This window comes from Panthera pardus, unplaced genomic scaffold (genome assembly GCF_024362965.1).
Source record: "Panthera pardus isolate Hobbes unplaced genomic scaffold, ASM2436296v1 HiC_scaffold_24, whole genome shotgun sequence".
Classification (NCBI taxonomy): Eukaryota; Metazoa; Chordata; class Mammalia; order Carnivora; family Felidae; genus Panthera; species Panthera pardus.
In genome coordinates, this window is record NW_026526810.1 from 104,064,871 (window position 1) to 104,086,937 (window position 22,067).

The window sequence follows — 22,067 nt, forward strand, 5'->3', positions numbered from 1 at the left end:
GAGTGAAGAGTCACACAGACTTGGGTTCTAGTCCTGGCCCTGTCACAAATAAGTTGTGCTACCATGGGCAAGTTACTTGACCTTTCTGTGCTTCAGTTCCCTATGTATAGAATAGGCAGAGCCTTGGTAGGTTTATTGGGAGGTAATGTATGTAATGTGCTTAGCACAGTTCTTGGCACAGACTGGTTATTCAATAAAATTTAGTTTCTACCTCATTTACTATATGGCTTTACACATAAAAATAAAACCAATTCATATTTTTATGAGTCTTTGTAGCTTAGAAAGCATTTTCTCACACTTCAAGGTGATAAAACCATTGTTGTCCTAGCCCTTCAGATGCCAAATAAAAGACAATGGGTTTTAATTCAAATAATAGTGATTTTGGTTAGAGAAAGTACATTTTTGGCCATTGAGGGAATAAAAATCAGAATGAGTTATCTGGGGCCCCCGTGAACCTTGTCGGGAGCTCCAAAGCAGAGTGGGCAGTGTAGGGCAGAGTCTTGACCTCACCACGACCCTATAGCCGTCAAAGTCTTGGCTGGCGGGAGTAACATGTGCAGTTCTGGGAAGCGTGGGAGACGTAGGAATCACTGTTTATCCTCAGAACACTCTAAACCCACCTCCTGCCTTGGGAATGGTTCCAAGTTCTGCCTCCAGAGCTCAGTTTCCTGAAGCTAAACTTCATGGGTGAAAGTAAATCTTAGGGTATAACCCAATGTGCAAGAAATATCTTGTTTTTTAAAAATCAATTTAAGCCCACTTCTGATCTTCTCAGCTGGGCTTGTGAGAAACCCAATTTCAGTCATTTAGAGGCTGCTGTCCAGGGTCATGCCAAGGATCTGGGGTCTCAACCTGGTGCAAAAGCCTGGGAAGACTTTCTGGTCCTGCTGGACCTCCGGGCTATACCGGGGACCCCTGTGCTTATCACAGTCACAGTACTGACCTTGTACATCGCTGTTGCCCTGTTGGTGTCTATCACCCCTTCTAAAGAATCAGCAGCTTGAGGGCAGGACCTGTGTCTTTTATCACGGTATCCCCAGAATGGATGCATTTTCCAGTATGTAGCAGAGGCATACTGAATGTGTGTTAATGAATAAATAAATGTTTCCTTTATATCATGAAGCCCATTAGATAATATTTTTTATCCTCCATGACTGAGAGCCTGATGATGAAAAGGATGGTGATTTTGCCTCTATTTCCTCAATGCTTGAAGGCCCTAATAAACGTTCCTTGAGTAAATGATCAAATGGTGTTTCTTCATTGTGCACAGTGTTGTGTGGGTTTGTCTGCCTTTGCAACTGTGTGGCATCTGTGGGCAGGGCTCGGAATTGGTCATTGTCACAGAGACTGTCAATTTTTCCCACATGGGTTTTCTCCTTCACAGAGCCTCTGAGTTTTAGCTGGGCACGTGGCTGCCTGAATAAGAACAACGTTTTCCTGCTTTCTTGAGGGGCGACTAGGATCTGGCTGGAGAATACCAGTGCCGTGACCGGTGCAGCTCTCTCTTCCTCCCATTCCTTCCTCCCACTGGCTGGAGTGCAAGATGGACTGGGAAGCCGTCTTTGCCATGAGGGTGAGGAGAACACCCTGGGAAGAGTGGAGCCCCAGAAGGGAGGAGGCTGGGACCCCGACACACTGGGGCCTCCACACTGGCCCCAGACTGTCGGGGTGAGAGAACTAACTTCTGTTTTGTTTAAGCCACTGTACGTGGTGTCTTTGTGAGAAAAGTAGAAACCTTATGCCAACGAATACCCTCACCTTGGTACCCTCGCTGGCTGCAGCCCAGTGCCAGGCAGGAGTAGGCCACCCTCCCAGTACGGTCGCTTCCTGTGCTGTCCATCTCCGGGTTTTCATCCCAACCCATGCAGCTCCCAGGGGAGGTCATCCAGAGGCCAGGAAGCAGTCCTCCTTCACAGCCTGGCCTGAGTCAGCAGCTGTTTTCAGTTTAATGAGATGACACTAATGATTGTGCCTCCCTGGGATGAGTGGGCCTGTCCTCCCTGGAGAAGTATGGAAGGTCCTGGTACTTCCATCATCGCTGAGCTTGGAGGTCAAGGGGAAGGGAGGTCTCAGAAAAGGGCATGGAGGTGACGGACCTATGGAACATGCATTTGCTGCTCCAGAACCAAGTCTAAACTTCAGTAAAAGGGGAGAAAACACCACTGGGCTGGCTTTACTCTGACAGGTGCCACTGAAAATGCCCCTCCTACATCTGCTGGGGTTGCCAGGACGAGCCTTACAGGGCACCTGGAAAGTGCTTCGTGCTTTGCCTCTGTTATTCTTGCCAGCTCCCTCAGGTAGGCAATGGTCCATGGGCCCAGGGAAGCCCAGTTTGGTCATGCAGCATGAACTGTGGCTCATTCTATGGCATTTCCTGCTCTGGGTTCCTTTGGGAAGCTGTGGACCCTACCCCTCGGACCCTTGTCCCACAGACTCCTGCCCTATAGATCTCTGCTCCTCAGCCTTTTCCCAATCAATGTGAACATCTGTTCCTCAAACCCCTGCTCCATGGACCCCTGCCCATTCCTTAGCCACATTGCATTAACTCAATCCATGACTCTCCCTGGGGCTCTGGCTCTCTTTTCTGAACTCAGGTGTCCAGGACAGAGAAAGGGACCATTTTTATTTTGTATTTTGGGGGATGTGGGTGCTAAGCATCCATTTCTCATTTATGAAGTTCAGTAGGGCCTTGGGGGCTGAATTTCTTATTTTATCTAACACTTGTTGGGTGCTTACTATGGGTCGGGTACTTTGCTAAGCACTTACATGTAAATTAGCTCAATGAACACTCTCCGGAATCTTATGATGCTGGTGCTATTATGGTCTCCATTTTACAGATGAAGAAGCCAAGGCTCCGGGAGGCTCAGTAGCTCACTGTGGTAATCTGGCTCACAACAGAGAAATCTCAGAGTCAGGATTTACACCCAGGGAAGCTCGTCCGGATGCCTGCTCTTCCAGCTACTTCAGGTGTGTTTCTTGCTTTCTAAAGTATATGGTCTGGGACAGTGATGCAAATTACCTTTAATGAGGGGAGAAAAGGACAGGACCAGATGAGCAGTATCGAGGGAGGGACACCTTGGACAAGAGGAAAGCCAGATAGAGAGCATGTGGTCGGAGGTCAGGTTCCAAGATGACCAAGGACAGGTGAGGCTAATGGAGCAGTATGTGGGTGGGGCTGAGTGGTGCAGGGTGTAGGCTGAGAATAAGGCAGAAGACCAGGAGCTGCCTGCTATCAAGTGTTAGCCACAGGGATAAGGGAGAGACCACCTGGCTTGCAGATGCCAGCAGGGGCCTGGGATGGAGAGGGCCAGTGTTAGCACCTCTCTCTTATAATGAAATTAGTTGCTTCCTACAGCTCCTCTCCTTGCAAACCTGTCCTGTAGGTTCCAGGAAGAAGCAGAAGGTCCAGGAGTGTGTGTGTGTGCGCACACACACACACACATACACACACACACTCACAAGTATCTCCTCCAACAAGGAGGAAAGAGGCCTAAGGGATGGGCTGTGACTTCTCTGACATAAAGCTTTCCCTCTCCAGCCTTGTCTTTGCAGCTCTCTCCCAGCTGCAGGGCTGAACACTGAGGGGTGGTCCCTGCCAGACCAGCCATCCTCTGCCACAAACCGACTCCATTTATTTTCAGATTTTATGTGCTTTAAAATAGACTTGCTGGTAGGTACCCAAATCCAGCAGACCTGAAAAATGCTTACCAGGCAGAAAAAAATGAAGGACACCGGCTTCCCTTACCAGACTCAGTGCTTCCCCTGCCCTCCCCCAAAACACATCTTTAAGGTGCAGAGACCCCAAAAACATTTCCCAATCATTTCCCCAATCACTCCAATTCCTGTGAGCATTCCATAAAAAGCTGATAGGAAAGAAGAATCCTAATGGCCTGGTGAGAAAGAAAATTCCATTTTCATCATCCGGATGCTGAAATGGACTAGGTGCTCATGGGTCGGATTCACCATGAGTTTGGATTCACACTGCAGTTTGGAGACAGGGCAAGATGAGAATCCGGAGAGAGGCAGGGTGGCAGCCTAGCATCCATTTTCGTGGCCGCTCTGCTCTGTTCCTTTTCCCCACTGGCCCCTCAGAAGCTTCTTGCCCAGGAGACGCTGCCTTAGGGTGCTCACACCAGGGGAGGTCTCACCACACCTGATGTCACAGCCTGGACTTTACCTGTGCATGTAACCACAAGCAGTAGAGAGGCTTTGGACACTGCTGTGCCTTGGGCATACTAAAGTATATACAAATAAATAAAACATGGTCTCCTTCAAGGAGAGTCAAGAGAACACAAGGTGCTATAGGTACACATACATTAATACATTTGGAGGTTAAGGAAGGCTCCCTCCCTGGAGGAGGTGACCTTGAGGTTGGGACTGGGAGGAAGACTAGGGGCTCATAGTCAGGTGGCAGCATGATGAGCCAGGAAAGGATGCTCCACGCAGAGGGAACGGCATGTGGAGTGTTTCCAGAGGTAAGAAACAGCCACCTGTGTCTCTGAGACCACAGGTGCTTCAGCGTGGCCAGAGTGGAAGATGCCAGGGAGTGGTGGGCACAACCAGTGGAAGGCACAGCAGGTCCAGACGCTGGTCAGCCTGTAAGAAGGGCTTAAAGAGTTTGGACTTCACGGGAGGCAAACTTTGTTTGGTTCACTGCTGTATCCCCTGCAGCTAGATGGGTGAATAGCACAGAGTAGATGCTCATCCGTATTTGTGGTTGAATAAGTGGTCAAAACGGAAAGATTTTAAGCAGGGACAAGATCTGATGAGTTTTGCATTTTAGAGTCACCACCTGGGCTGCCGTGCAGAGAAGGGATTTCAGGGCAATGATGCTGAGGTGGGCGGCAGAGAAATGACAGAGGCCATAACCACCGATGTCAGTGGCGGTGGAGACAATGGGCCAGTAAAATCCACAGGACTTGATGATCAGTCTACAGGTGGTGGTGGGAAGGAGGAGCCCAGATGAAGGACAACAGGAGTTAACATCCTCTGAGGGCCCCTGGCAAGGTGCAGACCACAGCCGCGAGGCAGGGCAGCCCCCAAGGGACATCGGCCTCTGCTCAGCTGGGAGTCTGGGCTCGGTTGTGATGTTTGGTTCTCTCAGCTGTGAAACAGAGATACTACTCTTCACCTTGCGGGGAGAGAGATCAGAGATTCTGCAAAGCACGTAGCACAGTGCCTGACACGCAGTGGGTGTTCAGGGTAAAGCCTCCGGATCACTTGAGCTGGACTCCGAAAGACAGGAGCCCTTCCAGACAGTAGGAGACCGGGTCAGGGGAGGACATCCAGGTGGTGGGACTAGAGAGCACAGAACGTCCATAGGAAAGCATGAAGAGTGGGGAGTCATTCAGCCCGACTGAAATGCGGGCAAATGTGCGCGAGAGGGAGGTGGCGAGGGCAAGTAGAGAATAAGGAGGATCTTCATTGCCCTCTGCTTCTTTCTCCCCATGCAGCTGTGCTTCCTCGGTGAAGCCTCTGACATCTCGTCCATCTTCCCACCTCCCGCCTTTTGCCTTGCAATCCAGTCTCCACACCGCAGTGGGGGTTTGCACACAGTCTGGACTTAACTCAGCAGTCCCTGAAGGTTTGGGGCAGGGGAATGACTAGGTAGTCACCGTGGGTAAGTTGTGAGCCCCAGACAGCAAGGTATGGGGTGAGGGTCACACTGCAGCTTAAGCAGTGTCTCTGCCTTGTCTAGGCAGCTCTCCGCCACCCACAAGTACAGCCCAAACTGACTTGCGTGTTCTGTAAAGCTCACGTCCCCGGCTGCCCGTCCCTGTCTGCCCTCCGTCTGCCTCACACCACCTCTGAGCCCCGCAGGGTGTGGACACCAAGTCTCTCCTCCTTCCCACCAGGGTACCCCAAATGACAGATGTGAAGGACCTGGACCCCAAGAGAGTAGTTTTGACCAGTCTGTTTGCCTGCCCTACCAGTTCTGCGATGACAAAGGCAAAAGAGGGTGTTAATCATGTTTGCACCTTCAAGGCTATTGCAGTGACTGGCACATAGTAGGCACTCTATCTGGCAGAGAGGGAGAAACCCTGAAGGTTTGTGAATGGGGTGTGAAGTTGGACGTGGACAGAGATGGGACTCTTAGGATCATGCTGCCCTTCTACAGAATCACAGGGTGGCTCCAGCGAGGTGCCCTATGCGGCTTTCACTCGCTGCAGGCCGAGCGTGTCCACACCGGGCAACTGGGTCTTCCCTATAATCCTAGATAAACATGCCTTTGCTGCTAGATGTATACCCAAAGCCAGAAGCTCAGAGCAAGGAGGCATCTTTAAAGGGCATAAAAAGCAATATACAATTGAGATGCTGCTGTCTCTGTTCTAGGGGTGAACGGGGGCTCTCTGGGAATTTCACAGCCTCCAGACCACCTCTGCTTGGAGGGAGTAGGGAAGTTAGTCTACTCCCAAATCTGGGCTCTCAAGGCCTCCCGAGAGGCCCCTCCTGGCCTCCCACACCGTGGAGCCCTCTACAGGCAGTTGCAAATAAAGGTCATCTGATTCTGCCACGTCTTAAAGGTCTGGGTTTTGACCTTGATGGGATTTATTGACTCAGGTTATCCAAACACGGATTTCTAAAGACTATAAGGTTTTTCTGAGTGTGCTCCCACCCCCTGCTCCTGACTCTGACTATTTATAAAGCTCCAGCCCCAGTTTCTGAAGGCTCCCGACCTAGGGGTGGGCGTGGCGGTCGTTTCTGTACCTTCTATTTACCTGTCTCTGCAGCTGCAGGAGACAATGAGCAAACTCTCTTCCCAGAAGCAGGCTATGGAGACTCAGAAGCACAGAAGAGCTGTTTTAGCCAGAGCCGTTAAACTATAAGAAGCTTTGCACAGAAAAGAAGAAATAAATCAATGCTCGCTTAAGGAAAATGAAGACCAAACTTTTCCGGAAAAACAAAATGTGATTTTCAAATGATCAGAGCTGGCTTTAGTAATCACAGAGGGAATTAAGCTCCTTGAAGCTCTTCACCGGGTGCCTGCTGGTATCCTTGCCGGCTTAAATCCCAGGTCACATTAATTACTGATACCCGCATTCTTTCCCTTCTCATCTGACCCCAGCCACTTGCCTGCATCCCAATCTCTCTCCTTTTCTGTCAGCTGCATCTGCTACTATATTACCATTCATATATGGGTAAGGTGGGGAAAATCGGAGGAAACAATGAAGGCTCATTCCAAGACTTATGCCAATTCTTGCTTGAACCATTAAAATAGGCTTCTAACCCACCTCCCTGGCTCTAATTTTGTCCCTCTTCATCCTCCACACATCTGCTGCTCCAGATATCTGTCTAAAATGTAAATTTGACGCTGGCTGATGCTGGCAGCTCCAAGTGTCCTCATTGTCCCATGCAAGTTCTCCAGGATTTAGCCCCGCCTCTTGCTCCTGTGATTAAATCGGCCACCAAAAATACGGTATGACTAGGTCTTCCTCCATAAACCCAGGTTCCTAACACCATGCCAGTCGCAATGCTGATCCGGTCTTCCAAAACAGCTGAGATCTAAGTCGGAAAGTAAATAAAGGAGAGGAGAAAAGAGAAAATCTGCTAAGAAAGGATGTGCAATGAGAGGTAAGGGAGGGACAGAAAAATTTTCTTTCCCGTCTCGACTTCCCAAGCTGCCCCATGTTGGATGACGGCAGCAGAGGCAGCAGAATTAGGAATGCTGGCGAAATGTGCTGCTTCTTTTTTTGGCTTAAAAATGTTTTTGCGGAAGTATAAAATGCATTGAGAAACATGCATAAATCACAAGGATACAGCTCAAAAGAATGTTCACAAACTGAACACACTTATGTAGGCAGCACCCAGATGAAGAGACAGAACATGACCAGCACCGAGGAGCGCTCCTCACGGTCGCCACCCTTGCAAGGGGTGCCATCTTGGCTCCTGTTGCCCAACGGTAGTTTTGCCCATTTTTGAACTTCAAATTGATGGAAGCCTACAGTCTGTACTCTTTGTGTTCAGCTTCTTTTGCTAAACATTATGCTGATACTATTCAACCACGTCCTCGTACTTTGTTCATTCTCGGGCTGTGTACTCTTCAAGTGTGAGAATATATTTCTTTATCTGGTCTACTGTTGGTGGGCATTTGGGTCATTTCCAGTTTGGGGCTATTTTTAAAATGCTGTTATAAGCATTCTAGCTCGTGTCTTTTGGTGAACACAGGTATGCATTTATGGCAGGCATATACCTCCAAGTGACACGGCTAGGCCATGGGAATGGGATCTGTCCAGGTTTGGCAGGTGCTATCAGATCGTTTCCCAATGTGTAGGGTTTGAATCAGTTAACAGAGTGGGAGACTTCGGGTAGCTCTACATCCCCTGGTGTGGTCAGTCTCCTTCACGTCGGCCATTCTAATGGATGCGTGGTGGCATCTCAGGCTAGCATTTCCCTGCAGCTACTAATAGTGAACACCTATTCATACACTTTTTGGTCATTTAGATATTCTGTTTTGTGAAGTGACTATTCAGGCATTCTGCCTGTTTTTCCATGAGTTGTCTCTCTGTTGCTTATGGATTTATAGGAGCTGTGTCTTGCTGAGTAATCACACATTCTCCACTTTCTCCCTCTTAAATCCATTTGGAGTGATTCAGTTTAGCAAGCCTTAACTGGGTGCAATTGGCACGACTGTGTTAGGTGCATGGGATAAAAGAGGACTGGTATCCAGAGCTCCCTCTTGGAGCCCAAGCTTGAGGCCTTGGCTTCTTCCTCTCGCTCCTCCAGACCGTCCCGTCCACACCGAAGATTGGCCTGGTGGGGCAGGAGTTAGGCTGAATTTCTGAAGTTCAGTAGTTAACTCTTCTGCAGATTTCCATGAAAGAAACAGGAGGAGAGGATCAAATAATTTGAGGCAGATGAGGCATTACTGACTTCGCCCAACTCCACAGATCCGCAAGGAGCCACGCAGCAGAGGGGTCTGGCTGCAGCCCCCCGTCCTAGGAATGGACAGCACAGGCAGTAGCAACAAATTGATATTGATGCTGCCTTACTTCATGCCTTCCAGTAATAACCAGTATTTTGTTCAGTTTGAAAAACGTGAGCTTTCCATAGGATGCCTACTTCAGAGTTCCATTTCCATGTCTTAACTGATGGCTTCTATGTCTATAGACTTCTATAGAACACAGACATGTAGCAGCCACAGGAGTCTGCTAACTGCTGGGCAGGAAATTCTTTCATTCTTTATAGATTCACTCAGACCTTGTGTTGATCTCATTTTGTGCCCTGATATTGTTCTGAAAGATAATGTGCCGTAGCAGCAGGTATCAGTGAACTATGCTCAGCAGGCCTGGGTCCTGACCAGCACCTGACCAGGTCGCTGTGTGACCTTAGACAAGTTACTTAATATCTCTGAGCCTTTTTCTCCCTCTGTTCATCTGCCAGATAGGAATCCTGTTCCCTGCCATGCCGACCTTGCCAGGTTTCGGGAAAATTAAACTAAGGTGATATATATGAGAAAGCATTTTGAAAAATGTAAAGTGCTATATAAAGGTAAAGCACTACCTACTGAACCTCAGATTTTGTTCCAGCATAGCCATCTGGTTCTCGGGTCTTTTTTTTATTAGTCAATTTCCATTTTGCTTGTATTAGTTGGTGCTCAGACCTGTTAGTCACCCTTGGCATGGAGTTCTTCTATGTAAAGGGTACCTCTTTGGTCTAGATAAACTCTTGTACTTTGGCATTTCACCATACGGCTACTTCCTCCGTGACCTTTTCCTTCCTTTGTTTCTTTTCAGGGCCTAGCAGACCTTTTATCACCTGGACAGGATCCACGCAGGCAGCCTCCAAACCACATCAAGGGATTTTAATTTCCTCACGGCTTTGTTAGCATTTCACATTGTTACAGGTCAAAACACAAGGTTATTTACTAGGAATGAGAAATGTCACTAATATGAATTATGGGAGCCCCATGATTTCCCTCCAGGTATTCAGAACAACATGCAGTGCCTATCATCCTAGTGAGCTTAGCATGGGCACTGACCTCCCCGGGATCTTGAGCACCATGTGCTTGACTAAGGTCCGATGAGAGGACAGCCATCCTAGGCTGGGAAATGCCAATGCCTATTGGATTTGTTCAAGGAACCTCTTCCTGCAGGCTGCCATTTTGTTCAAGAAAATTCTGGAAGGTGCAAATTCTATTTCCTAGCCAATAAGGGAGGGGAATGAAGATATTTGTTCACTCATTCAAAAATCACCCATTTGTCTTCTTACTCCTTTGATGGTGAGCTCCTGCTGTGCAAATACTAATGGGACACAATGTATATAGTGGTTTATGTTTTATCTTACCATCTGCTTCCTGTTTCTATCACCATAAACTTAGCAAAGAGCTGGGGTAAAGAAGGCCATGATAAGGGAGGGAACCACAAGTTCTAAAGAAAAAAAAAAAGATGCTTTCAGTAACTGTCAGAAAAAGAACATTTTGGGTTTTTTTTTAAATTTTTTTTAATGTTTATTTATTTTTGAGAAGAGACAGGGAGCACTAACAGGCGAGGAACAGAGAGAGAGGGAGACACAGAATCCAAAGCAGGTTCCAGGCTCTGAGCTGTCAGCACAGAGCCCAATGCGGGGCTTGAACCCACGAACTGTGAGATCATGACCTGAGCCAAAGTTGGATGCCTAACCAACTGAGCCACCCAGGCACCTGAAAAAGAACATTTTGAAACATCCCTTCTCCTGGCTTTTATGGCACCACCCTCTCCTTGTTTTTCTCCTTTTCTATCTCCTCTTCTTCTAAGCATTGGAGTGCCTCCGGGATACGTCCCAGGCCCCATTTTCTTTTCACCAAGAACGTCTCAGCTATTCTCATGGCTATAAATGCCTTCTCTGGGCCACCCCTTCCGTTTCCAACCCTGATCTCTCTTCTGAGCTGCAGGCAAGTGTATCTACCCACTCACTTGACATGTCCACTTGGAAGAATCAAACCATCTCCAGCGTCACATGCCAACAGTGGAGATGTCTATTTTCTTCCCATGCCTGCATCTCCTCCGCATTTCCTCACTTTGGCAAAACCAGAAATCCGGGAAGCGGTCTTGGAGCTCCCCTCCCTCTCATCCTCACTCCCTCTACCACCTGCACTCTCCTCTCCAAGCTATGCAGGTCTCACTGTGCTCTTTCCGGAGCCCTGCAGTGGCCTACTAACGAAGCCTCCCCTCACTTCCTCTTGCCCCACCTCTCTGCAGGAAGAAACAGCAAGTGTGAGCTTTTAAAAATGAGAATTAGACCATAGTGCCTCCTTGTCTGAAAGGGCCTCCCTGCTGCATTCTAAATGAATGGCAAGCAGCTCCCAGGCCTCACAGAGCAAAGCCTGGCCGTCTGGCCCTCCAGGCCGCTCCTCCTTCCTTACGCCACTCACTCCACCTCAGCCCCCTCTGGCCCCCCCTCAGGTGCCCAGGCAGGATCTTCACATAGGCACTTCCCTCTGCCTGGAATCTATCTGCTCTCCTTTTCTCTTAGACCAAATATCACTTCTCTGATATGCCTTGCTTTGCCTCTCTGTTTATTTATCTCCCTTGTTATTCTTCACAGCCCTTCCAATTTATAATTATTAACTTATTTATATGTGAATTGCTATAATGTCTGCCCTCCTGTATACAAGATCCCGGAAGACAGGGATCATGCCCCCCCCCCCCACTTTTTTTGTACATGGCAGGAGCTCAATAAATAAATATTCATTTAATAAATAAATGTCCAAACTACACAAAACCAGCCATTTAAGTTGCAAAACATACACATTGTATCTATTCTTTGAGAGCGTAAAGATTAAGAAACTAGTATTGCCCTTAAGCCTGATATAGAGTGACCTAGGGCCTGTGCTTTACAGACTACACTCCAGCCTCCCTCCAGTTGTGGCCCTTACGAGGGGGTAAGGGGTCCACAGGGCCAACGGGACAGTCCTAAGGAGAGCTCCTGTCTCAGCCAACACGGCCAGTTTAGCAAATAAAAGTACACTATGCATAGTTAAATTTCAGTTTCAGATAAACAACCGCTCATTTTTTTAGTATAAGTATGTCCTGTGCAATATTTGAGATATACTTACGCTAAAAAAATTCATGGTTCATCTGGAATTGAAGTTTGCCTAGATGTCCTGTATTTTATTGGCAGCCGTTGCCCCAGCTTCTAGACCAAGTGTCTGCACACTATGGCCTGTGGACCAAATCCAAGCTGCTACCTATTTTTGTAAATTAACTTTTGTTGGAGCACAGCTACCCCCATTCATTTGTGTATTATCTATGACTGCTTTCGAGATACAGTGGCAAAGTTGAATAGCTTTCACGGAGACTGTATTGCCCACAAAGGCTAAAATATCTGCTATCTAATCCTTTACAGAAAAGCCAGTTGAATCTTTGTTCTGGACCATGCTCTGGGTAACCAGTGCCTCACAAAGGCCTACCCAACACCCCTGAATCTACTTCCAGAGTGAGCAGATGTCTGGCCTCTGAGGGTGAGGGGCACAGACTGTGGGTAGAGTGCAGGATGGAGCTGATCCTCCATGGAGGGAGGCTGGACGATGACCTTCCCCTGAGAGTTTGCTGTTTCTGCCCAGAACTCTGAGGATCTCAGAATTCTAAATTTGCACCCAGTCTTCCATTTCATTAGGAAGATAAGTTTTTCAAGATAGGTAACAGATTATATTCACTTTGTGTATTAGACTGATTTAACTTTTAAATAGTTAAACACATGGCATGCAGACCTCCCTTTGTCGCCTTGACCTGAGCTCCTCAAATATCAGATCTGTTTTAACAACCAAGGCACAGAAATCATCAATAGTGCCATCTTGTGGTGAGATCTACTACTACCATTTCCAAGCTGCGGAAGCTCCCCTAAACGCTGGTCACCCACAGCTTAGCAGCTCTGCCTATGACAACAAGCAAAGTTCAAAATTATACCACTGAACCAATGGGGGTTCAGTGCTAAAATACTTTATGAGACATTAAAGAGATACTAAATGATATTCAGCATGATTTCCTTCTAAATTAGTAATTTTTTTAAGTGTTTATTTTTGAAAGAGATACAGAGCGTGAGCAGGGGAGGGGCAGAGAGAGAGGGAGACACAGAATCCGAAGCAGGCTCCAGGCTCTTAGCATAAAGCCCGACGTGGGGCTCGAACCCAAGAACGGTGAGATCATGACCTGAGCCAAAGTCGTATGCTTAACTGACTGAGCCACCCAGGCACCCCCAAAATTACTAATTTTGGGTGGCCCACAATTTCTCACATTTTTACAGTGCTTTACAGTTTATAAAACATGTTCACACACAGCTTCTTAGCTAAGCCTTACAACCACGCTTTGGGTTGCCCTGAATACGGAAACTCTTAATGTCCATGACTTGCCCCAGCCTCTCTGGCAAGCCAAGGGTTGGTCTCATCATATTAGAGACATCTTGCTTTTAACCAGAATGGGGGCTAAGCAGAAAATCAATTTCCTTAACCATGAAGAGAACAGAAAGGTTACATTTCAGCAAACTGGGACCTTGACGATGACTTTTTCTTAGTGCTCCCAGGCCTAGATAAGGGAAAAGTGGTTTCTGAAAGTATATCATAATCCTTCAATAGCAGAGATTTGTGACAATTTTCTATTATTCACAACAAAGAGTATTTAGCAAGACTTGGTTCTCTGACATTTCCACTATTCCTCGAACAACTTTACAAACTTCCTTCTCTGCTCTGCGGGCAGCCGGCCACGAGAGATACCGCAAAGCCGTGACCTTGAATCTGGGCCTGAGGGGTTAACCTTCACTGATGCCTCCACTGCAGCAGAGCCAGGGCGATCTGAGCCACTTGGAGGACTTTTAATTCCAGTCTGTCAGAGATTAACATCTTGTCCAGAGATAGCTGTGAAGACAGGTTTCTCCCAACAACCCAGGGGTGAGCTAGGGATTTTACCGTCATTGGGGCTGACACACACAGTTGGATTTCACATTACATCTGGAAAGACACGGAGGAAATTCAGGGAATGAGACAAGGAGCTGGAAGCAGCACTTTTGTTAAATTCTACTTTTCTCAGAGATCAATAGATGCTTCAAAGCAGTCCACTGAGGGGGGTGTTTGTGTGGCTTTGACAAAACAGTTGTGCTTCTCGCCTCTGGGAGAGCCAGTCTGAACCACCCAAGAGATGCCTTTCCAACTTTTTGATCATGCATGATGTGATTTGTGGGAAAATAGTTTACTTTGCCTTTCATCATGAACTTCTGGGTTATGCAGCGAGCTGGGGGACCAGGTTTATCAGATTCAGGCTTGCCTCTGGAGCTCCAGATTCATTCATTTATTCATGCATGCATTCCATCAGTGTTTATTGAATCCCATGTATGCTGCAGACATTCTGCTTGCTACCAAATGAATAAGACTTGACCTGGCCACATGGCTTTCATAGGTTCATGCTGCTGGGGATTCATGTTGCAGGGGGTCAGGAAAGGCTTTCCGGGGAGACGTTTGAGTCAGGTTTTGAAGGACTAGAGCCAGTTAGCCAGACAGATGGGGATGGAGGAAGCGAACTCAGACTGGCTGACCCCCCCACACTCTAAGCCTCAGGTTACACAGCCTCCAGAGAACTATTCTGACAGAGAACGTCTCAAGAAGAGACTTCACCAAGAGAAGCTCTGTTCCTAGAGCACCCCTCCCTTGAACAGCACTAAGACTGTGGCTTCCACAAATGGCAGGGGAAGTTGGATGGGGAGGCAAAACAGAAACTGAGTTGTGGAGACCCAAGAGAGTCTGGCGTGTGCTGTTGATCCTGGCCAGCAGGGGGCAGTGCAGGGCCCTTTGAGGAGTTAGACTACACCCATTGGTTGGGAAAGTCTCTAAACTGGTAAAGTGAGCCAGACCTCTTCCCCAGGAAGGTTACACCCCTTGTTATTGTCTTCCCAGTGCTTATTACTTTCTGAAGTGTTCCTGTTGATTTGTTTACATATTCATTTATTACCTTTCTCTCCCTTTCGAGGACATAATCTTCATGAGCAAAGGCCTTGCCTGTCTTGTTCTCTGTTGTATTCCAAGTGCCTACATTAATGCCTCGTATGTGTTGATTTCTCAATAAATATTTAAACAATAAGTTCATGGGAGTGTGAATCTATGTGGCACTGAGAAACAGGCACTGTAGGAAAATGAAGACCTATATTTGCCTTTTGCTCTTGGAAGAGGATCCCGATGTATGGTCTATTCCAGTTTTGCAAGATGGGCAGCCAGGAGCATAGGGAACCAGAGGAGAGCTTCTTTGTTGACAAAACAGACATCCTTTCTGTACTCTGGGCTGAGCGTTGCTGGGGCCAAGGTAAGCTGTCATCACCTGGCCGGGAGGCCAAGGTCAAGGACCAGTGGGTGGGGAAGAGTGGACGAGCCTGGTCCTGCCGCAGCAGAGAGATTGGAAGGCACAGTGGTATCATGAGATGCCTGGTCTACAGAGGCCATGCTGATCCCACCAGCAGAGCACTCTGAGGTCCAAAACAGAGCAGAGTGATGAACAAGATGATGCAGAAGTCAGACCTGGGCTCTGAGAAGTGCAAGGCTCACACTTCCTGGGGATGTGGTCTGTGACCAAGAAACCTTTGAAGGGCAAGTGCGCCCTTGCAGGCATGTCTAATTCTGACTCCTACTGTTATTCTGGGACTCGCTTCAAGCTTTAACCTTACGGTCTCTCTCACTCAGGGGCACCACTTTGTTAGCTAGATTTTTAATAAAAATCTAAGGATGAAAAAGCTAGGTTGATATACCATTAAAAAAATACACCATGCAGGAAGCGCCTGGGTGGCTCAGTTAAGCGTTCGACTTTGGCTCAGGTCACGATCTCATGGTTTGTGGGTTCGAGCCCCGAGTCAGGCTCTGCGCTGACAGTGTGGAGCCTACTTGGGGTTCTCTCTCTCCCTCTCTCTCTGCCCCTCCCCCACACACACTTTCTCTCTCTCTCTCTCTGTATCTCAAAAATAAATAAACTTTAAAAGAATACAGCGTCCAGGTAGTTGACGATATATATTGGCCAGTCAATATACACTTGGGGTGTGCTGGAAATTTGATGTGTTGAGAAAAAAATGTTGATAGCTTTTTTTTTTTTTTTAATTTTTTTTTTTTTTTCAACGTTTTTTTTTTATTTATTTTTGGGACAGAGAGAGACAGAGCATGAACGGGGGAGGGGCAGAAAGAGAGGGAGACACAGAATCGGAAACAGGCTCCAGGCTCCGAGCCATCAGCCCAGAGCCTGACGCGGGGCTCGAACTCACGGACCGCGAGATCGTGACCTGGCTGAAGTCGGACGCTTAACCGACTGCGCCACCCAGGCGCCCCATTGATAGCTTTTTAAGGGGATATCAGAGAAGGAGGATGAGGACACAGACCATAAGTGGTGCTGCCCTTTGAGGGCTGAGTCATCTGGGTCACATCTGTGACATGCTGTGGGAAATGCTTCCTTGACTAGGGCCACAGCGTCCAAGTGGCAATTTAAAAATTTTAAATGTACTCAGCTTCAAAGTGAGTCTAGAGTGTGGGTCGGGATGTTCCCCACTTGCTCGACATAATTAAAGTCCATGTTCTGTCTACGGAGGGGGACTAAGGAGCCTGGTTTCCCCAGGAATGAGGGTCTTCCCAGAATGTGAGATCTGCAGATTTAAAACTGGGAAAGTCCCAGGCACATCAGGCCAAGTTGGTCACCCTGTTACCTGCATGGTGAGTGGCACTTTATCTTTCCTTTTCTCCCTTGGCAATATTAATGATCTTTATTTGTTCCCCAGTCCTTCGGTCTCCTTTCTCCTTCACTTGCTTTCAGGCTTTTGTGTCTGGTTCATGGGATGGCCCCATCTGCTCCTGCCTTAGGCACTACAGTTTGTCATCATCTGGGATGGCCAATGGTTAGTGAAATGCACCTGCTGGGTGCTTCCTTACTGCTGAGGACCTTGCCCCTAAATTCGTTTGGGAACTGTCAAAACCACCGCCAGCTCAAAGGAGGCAAGATAAGGCTATGTTGTCACCCTCTTCCTTTCACAGGAGGTAAGGCAGAATGGAGTCTCTGAGTGTGTGGTGCTTAAGTCCAAGCCATCGCTCACTTGTCAGGGTTCTGGCAAAGCAGACTGTTACCTGAGGCGTTAGCTGGACTAGGCAAATGGAGGCCCCACAGAGGATGCTCGGGCTCTGCCACATGTAACTGATGGGCCAGTGCTACCCATTTGCTGACTAAGCACATTAATGAAATGACAGCGGGCATGTCGGTCTAGATAAATCTTCTCATTAAGATAAGCAATCATTTAGAAAAGTCATTCAAGGTGCAAGTGGCCAGAGAGCATTACTAGCCTGTGCCACAAATGTTATACCCTGAAGAGGATAAAATCTATTTTACTTTCCCCATCCTGGATGACAGAGCCTCCTCCAGTAAAGCCTTTGACTTTGCCCCTCAGGTAAAGGGGAATAATGGCTCCCCCCTTCTCACACATCAGAAATAAGAGAGGGGGAGCTTTATCAGGAACATGTTGGGCAGATCCAGCTGCAACTGTGAATTTGTTTTGGCAAGTCTGGGTTGAAGGTGGCACTTCGTTGATGAATCTGCTATGACCTCTTAATGAGAACAGTAAAACTGCAAAATGGAATTCAGCGTGCTGGTGGGGTGGGGTGGGGTGGGGTGGTGGATTTTGAAATCTATTTTAAGTCTTCATTTGACAAATTACTCATGTTCAGAACACTCCCATAGTTCTAAAAGTACCTTAACGTCGCAGATCGCATTTTGGTGACATCTGAAAATCCTTTCCCCTAAATTTCTGACTTCTTATGTGAATGAAAAGGAGTTGGAGGTTTTCATAAATTATAGTCTTGCTATAAATCCTGGCTGAATACACGCGTGCACACACACACATGTATACACACATTCCCAACCTTTAAGGAACTTCTAATTTAATGCCTTCTAAATCAAAGCCATCATGTTCAGTTGATCAAGTTTATGTAGGTGAAAATACTACTTTAAAATTATACAGGCTCTTTTCTCTAATAACAGAAACATTGCTATGTTTATGGAAAATGACATAAAAAGAGAAATAATGTAGGGAACATCTGTTCTTTTCCTCTGTCTTATATCTCCATAAGATTCTAGAAAGACTTTGTGTCAGTCTCACGGCCCTGCTGCCCTGCCTCAGGAGTGATCTGAATCTCCTATGCCTCAGTCAGTGATTGGTTCAGGGCTGAGCACTTAACCCGAACAGTTTTGGGTGCTGGGAGTAGGTGGAGATTTCTCCCTTTTTCTGGGGTTACTGAGGTTTCCTCCAGTTATATTGCTGCCACGTGGGAGCCTGAATGAAAATGAAGAAAACAAGCAAACAGAACTAAGGGATTGTACCGATTGAATAGTGATACCCAAAATGTCATGTCTACCTGGAATAACCTTATTTGGAAATAGAGTCATTGCAGATGGAGTTAAAGATGAGGTCGCACTGTATTAGAGTGGGCCTCAGTGACCGGTGTCCTTTTAAGGAGAAAAAAAAAAAGATGCAGAGACACACAGGAAGTAGGCCAAGTGCCATTAGAAGCAGGGATTGGAGTGATGCATTTACGAGTCCTAGGACAACTGGCAGGAACCAGGAGCTGGAAGAAGCAAGGAAGGACCCTCCACTAGAACCTTCAGAGAGAGCACGGTTCTGCTGGTAACTTGATTTTAGACTGCTAGCCTCTAGAACATTTCTGGGGTTTCGTTCGTTTGTGTTTAATTGCGGCAAAACGTACGTAACGCAAAACTTGCCATTCTAACTTTTTAAAAGTGACATTACGTATGTTCATAATGTTGTGCAGAATGCCTGTTCTTTTGAGCCACGAAGTTTGGAATACTTTATTAGAGCAGCCGCAGGAAATACATACAGAGACATATAGAGGAAAAGAGTCCTGATGATATTGTTTGAATCCCTGGATTCAGTCATGCCTGAATTCCCCTGGATTCACTGATATGAGGCAATAAATATCATTGATCTGCTTCAATTATTTTTTGAGTGAGATTTTGTCACTTCAATTAAAGGAATCCTGACAAATACAAATGGACTAGATTAGTGGCAAGTGTTTTTATCATCCCATAAATGAAGGTCTTGACATTGCAAGAGGAACTGCCTCATTGAGTTATTCTAGCCCTTTACGGGTCCACTTAGCTCATGATTCCACTTCTCTTATCATGTTAGTACCCATATCCAGTTGGGTATTAGCAAATAATAAAATATTTTAGAACATGAGCCAACTCCAAAGACAAAAATTAGGGAGCAGCTTGCAAAATTACAGCCAGATTAGAGGCCTCATGCAAATGTTAGGTAGGGGGACGTAGAAGGGAGATGAGAATCAGGGAGTGAGGGAAGAGAGTGAGGTGTGTCTCAGAGAACTGCCCAGAAAGCTCCTCTCGTGCACACAGCTATTCCAAGGCAGTTCTAGGTCTTATTTCTCAGGGATGAAATTGATGAAGCATAGCAAACAATTAATTTCTGTTAAATACCAGCTAGTTAATAAAAAATATTTTCAAGTCCACGACAATCCCAAGAAGAATGTACTTATAAATAGCACTGATATTTAGCCAACCAACCATGTCCATTGCAACATTTGAATTTAATGGGACTGGTTGCTTTATATTAATTAACTGCAGATTGATTGCTACCTGTATTTGTCGAGATTTCATACAGGTGATTATTGAATAATGGGAGAGCTGTTAAAACTCGTGCCATCATTTCTCTAAGAGCTAGAGGATATTACATAGGAAATGAACAGCTAGGCTGACGAACAGTGAAATGGAGTAAAGAAAATAGGGTTTGGATATATGGAGAGGCCTGGTGAAGTCACTGCTGGGAGCTAAGTCATAGCACTGGGAGTTAGTGAGTGGCCAAAATGGATTATATCTTATCTTCATGGACACTGTGGGCTGTCAGGTCTGGGTGGGACAGGTGAGATCAGAAATAGGGTAATAACTATTTATTAGACCACCACCCAATAAGACTGTCATTCATCCTGTGAACCAAGGGTCATGAATAGTTCCAGCTTCCCACCTAGCTTTGATGGAACATGGTGTGAATATAGCCAAGGTCATAGACTCACTGTGGGATATGGAGGAAGGAGTACATCCAAGACCAGGCTCCAGAACTGAAAAGCTGAGTGACTTTGGGCACATCTCTCATCTTCACTATTCCCCAGCTATAAAATGGGAACAAATCATGGGTTCCCATAAGGCCCGGATATTACAGTGTATGCAATATGCATTGTGAATCCTGAATCCTAAGCCCTCGAAGACTGTTCAGCTTGTTCCTAAGGGCCGGGTGGGATTGCTCCAAACCACAGACACGCACAGACTGCTCATCTAGGCCTGGCCTGCCTCCTTCAGGTTCGGTGCCTTCAAGGTGACACTAGAGGGAAAGCCTGTGTGTCAGGGTCAACAGCAAATTGAGATTTGTCAAAACTGTTCCAGTCTGAACTTTCCTGTGTGATTGGGCCCCTTTTCATTACCAACTTGGCTTTGCCCACAAGATTTGGTTCTGTCCTCCCCTGGCTCCAAGCTGGGCCCTTCTGTTTCCTGATCTACTCTGTCCCTGACTTCAGGTTTCTGGCTCTCTCCTCAGGATGGCTGACACAGACCAACTCTGACTCTGTTCCTTGGATGAGGACCAAGTCCAATGCTCAGTCCCCCACTGATAACCCAGAAGGACCCTGGGCTCTTGTTTCTGCCAAGTCCCGTCCCAGTGGTTAGACAGACTGGAGCACATGGAAGGCTCAGCCTCACCTCCTCCCTGCTGCTGGAGAGGGAGCTCCATATTCCCTGCTGAGAGTGATCCCAAAAGACTCCAGAAGGGAGACAGTGGGAACAGGTAGTAGTGAGGAAGGGTACTGAGACATGGCAGGGGGGTGGGGGCTTAAGTGGGAGGCTCCGTGAGTCCCACGGAGCCACGTGAGGGCCCACACCTCCAGATCTGAGCAACCTGCAGGATTGTTACCTAATGAATAACCCACATTTCCTGACCCAGATTCCGTAGCCAAGAGTATCTGTTCACGTGGCCAATTAAAGGCTCAGAAAATGACATCCATCTTCACACAGGTGGGTACCCGAGCCCCTTGCCCAAGTTCTGAGCTTCCTGAATCAGGTCACGTTGCCTGTGTCCTCATCTCCTCCCTGATTCCTGGTACTCTGTTCCTCCACCCCTGGGGAAATGTGAATTTTCATCAGACAGGAAGGCTTGAGTCGTCAACTGTGAAATTGCTCCCTAAACACCTCCGATGCCTAGTCATATGCAGTATTTAATTTACTTTTAATATTACAGATTTTTTAAGTGCCACAAAGCTAAAGCTCAGCTAAAGAAGAGTTTATGTCAACGCTCGTTTAGAATATATTTTTGAAAAATTACCTTCAGAATCTGAGCAGTTCCTTCCCAGACAGCTGCAGGCTCCCTTGTTTGATGCTGAGCAGTTTGCTATAAATTAAAGCAACATTACACTCTGCTTTTAGGTTATTCTCTAGTTATTTGATGTTTCTATTTGCTTGTGGATTTTAAGATCCTTACAAGGAAGGGGAAGAGAACTCGTATTATGAACACCTGTGAGGTAGGTGTGGCCCTTCATTAGTCCGAATCACAACCCATAGAGGGGGTTTCACTGTCCCCATTTTCAGAGACGTGAGGCTCATAAAGCCTAAGTAACTTACCCCTGGTTCCAGAGGGGGACCCAGACTCAGCCCAGTGCTGCTTGCCTCTTGCCTTTATTTCTTTGCTTTGAGCCTTGGTGCCTAAAACACACTGTTGCTCAATAAATATTGGTGAAATGAGTAACTGCAAGATTTTCCAGTTCTTTCCCACTTGTGTTGGACACAACATCCTATAAGCATCCCGTTCACAGAGACGTTAGTAGGTGAGGCAGTTTTGCCACACCCTCCCCTCCAGGACAGGGAAAACTGGGCTCTTATTGGGGGCCCTGGGGCCCAGCAGGATCCCAAAGTGCTTGGAAAATCCTCAAGGAAAGAGTCAATGGTTTTCAGTTCAACTTGTCATCTTCAAAATCTCTAGCAATTATGAATCCTGTGTAGTAATTGGGGAATTCTCATCTCACTGAATTAAAAAGAGGAAAAAGCACCCTGTGATCATTAGTTATGTTT

General features: G+C 46.9%; 1 long non-coding RNA gene across 1 annotated transcript; it reads left to right on the plus strand.

Moving 5' to 3' along the window:
* Positions 1-1,005: 1,005 nt before the first annotated feature.
* On the plus strand, positions 1,006-20,712 carry LOC109268310 (uncharacterized). Its single transcript, XR_008417229.1, has 3 exons — positions 1,006-1,573; positions 2,838-2,967; positions 20,545-20,712. It is a non-coding gene; the product is annotated as an uncharacterized LOC109268310 (long non-coding RNA).
* The last annotated feature ends 1,355 nt before the right edge of the window (positions 20,713-22,067 follow it).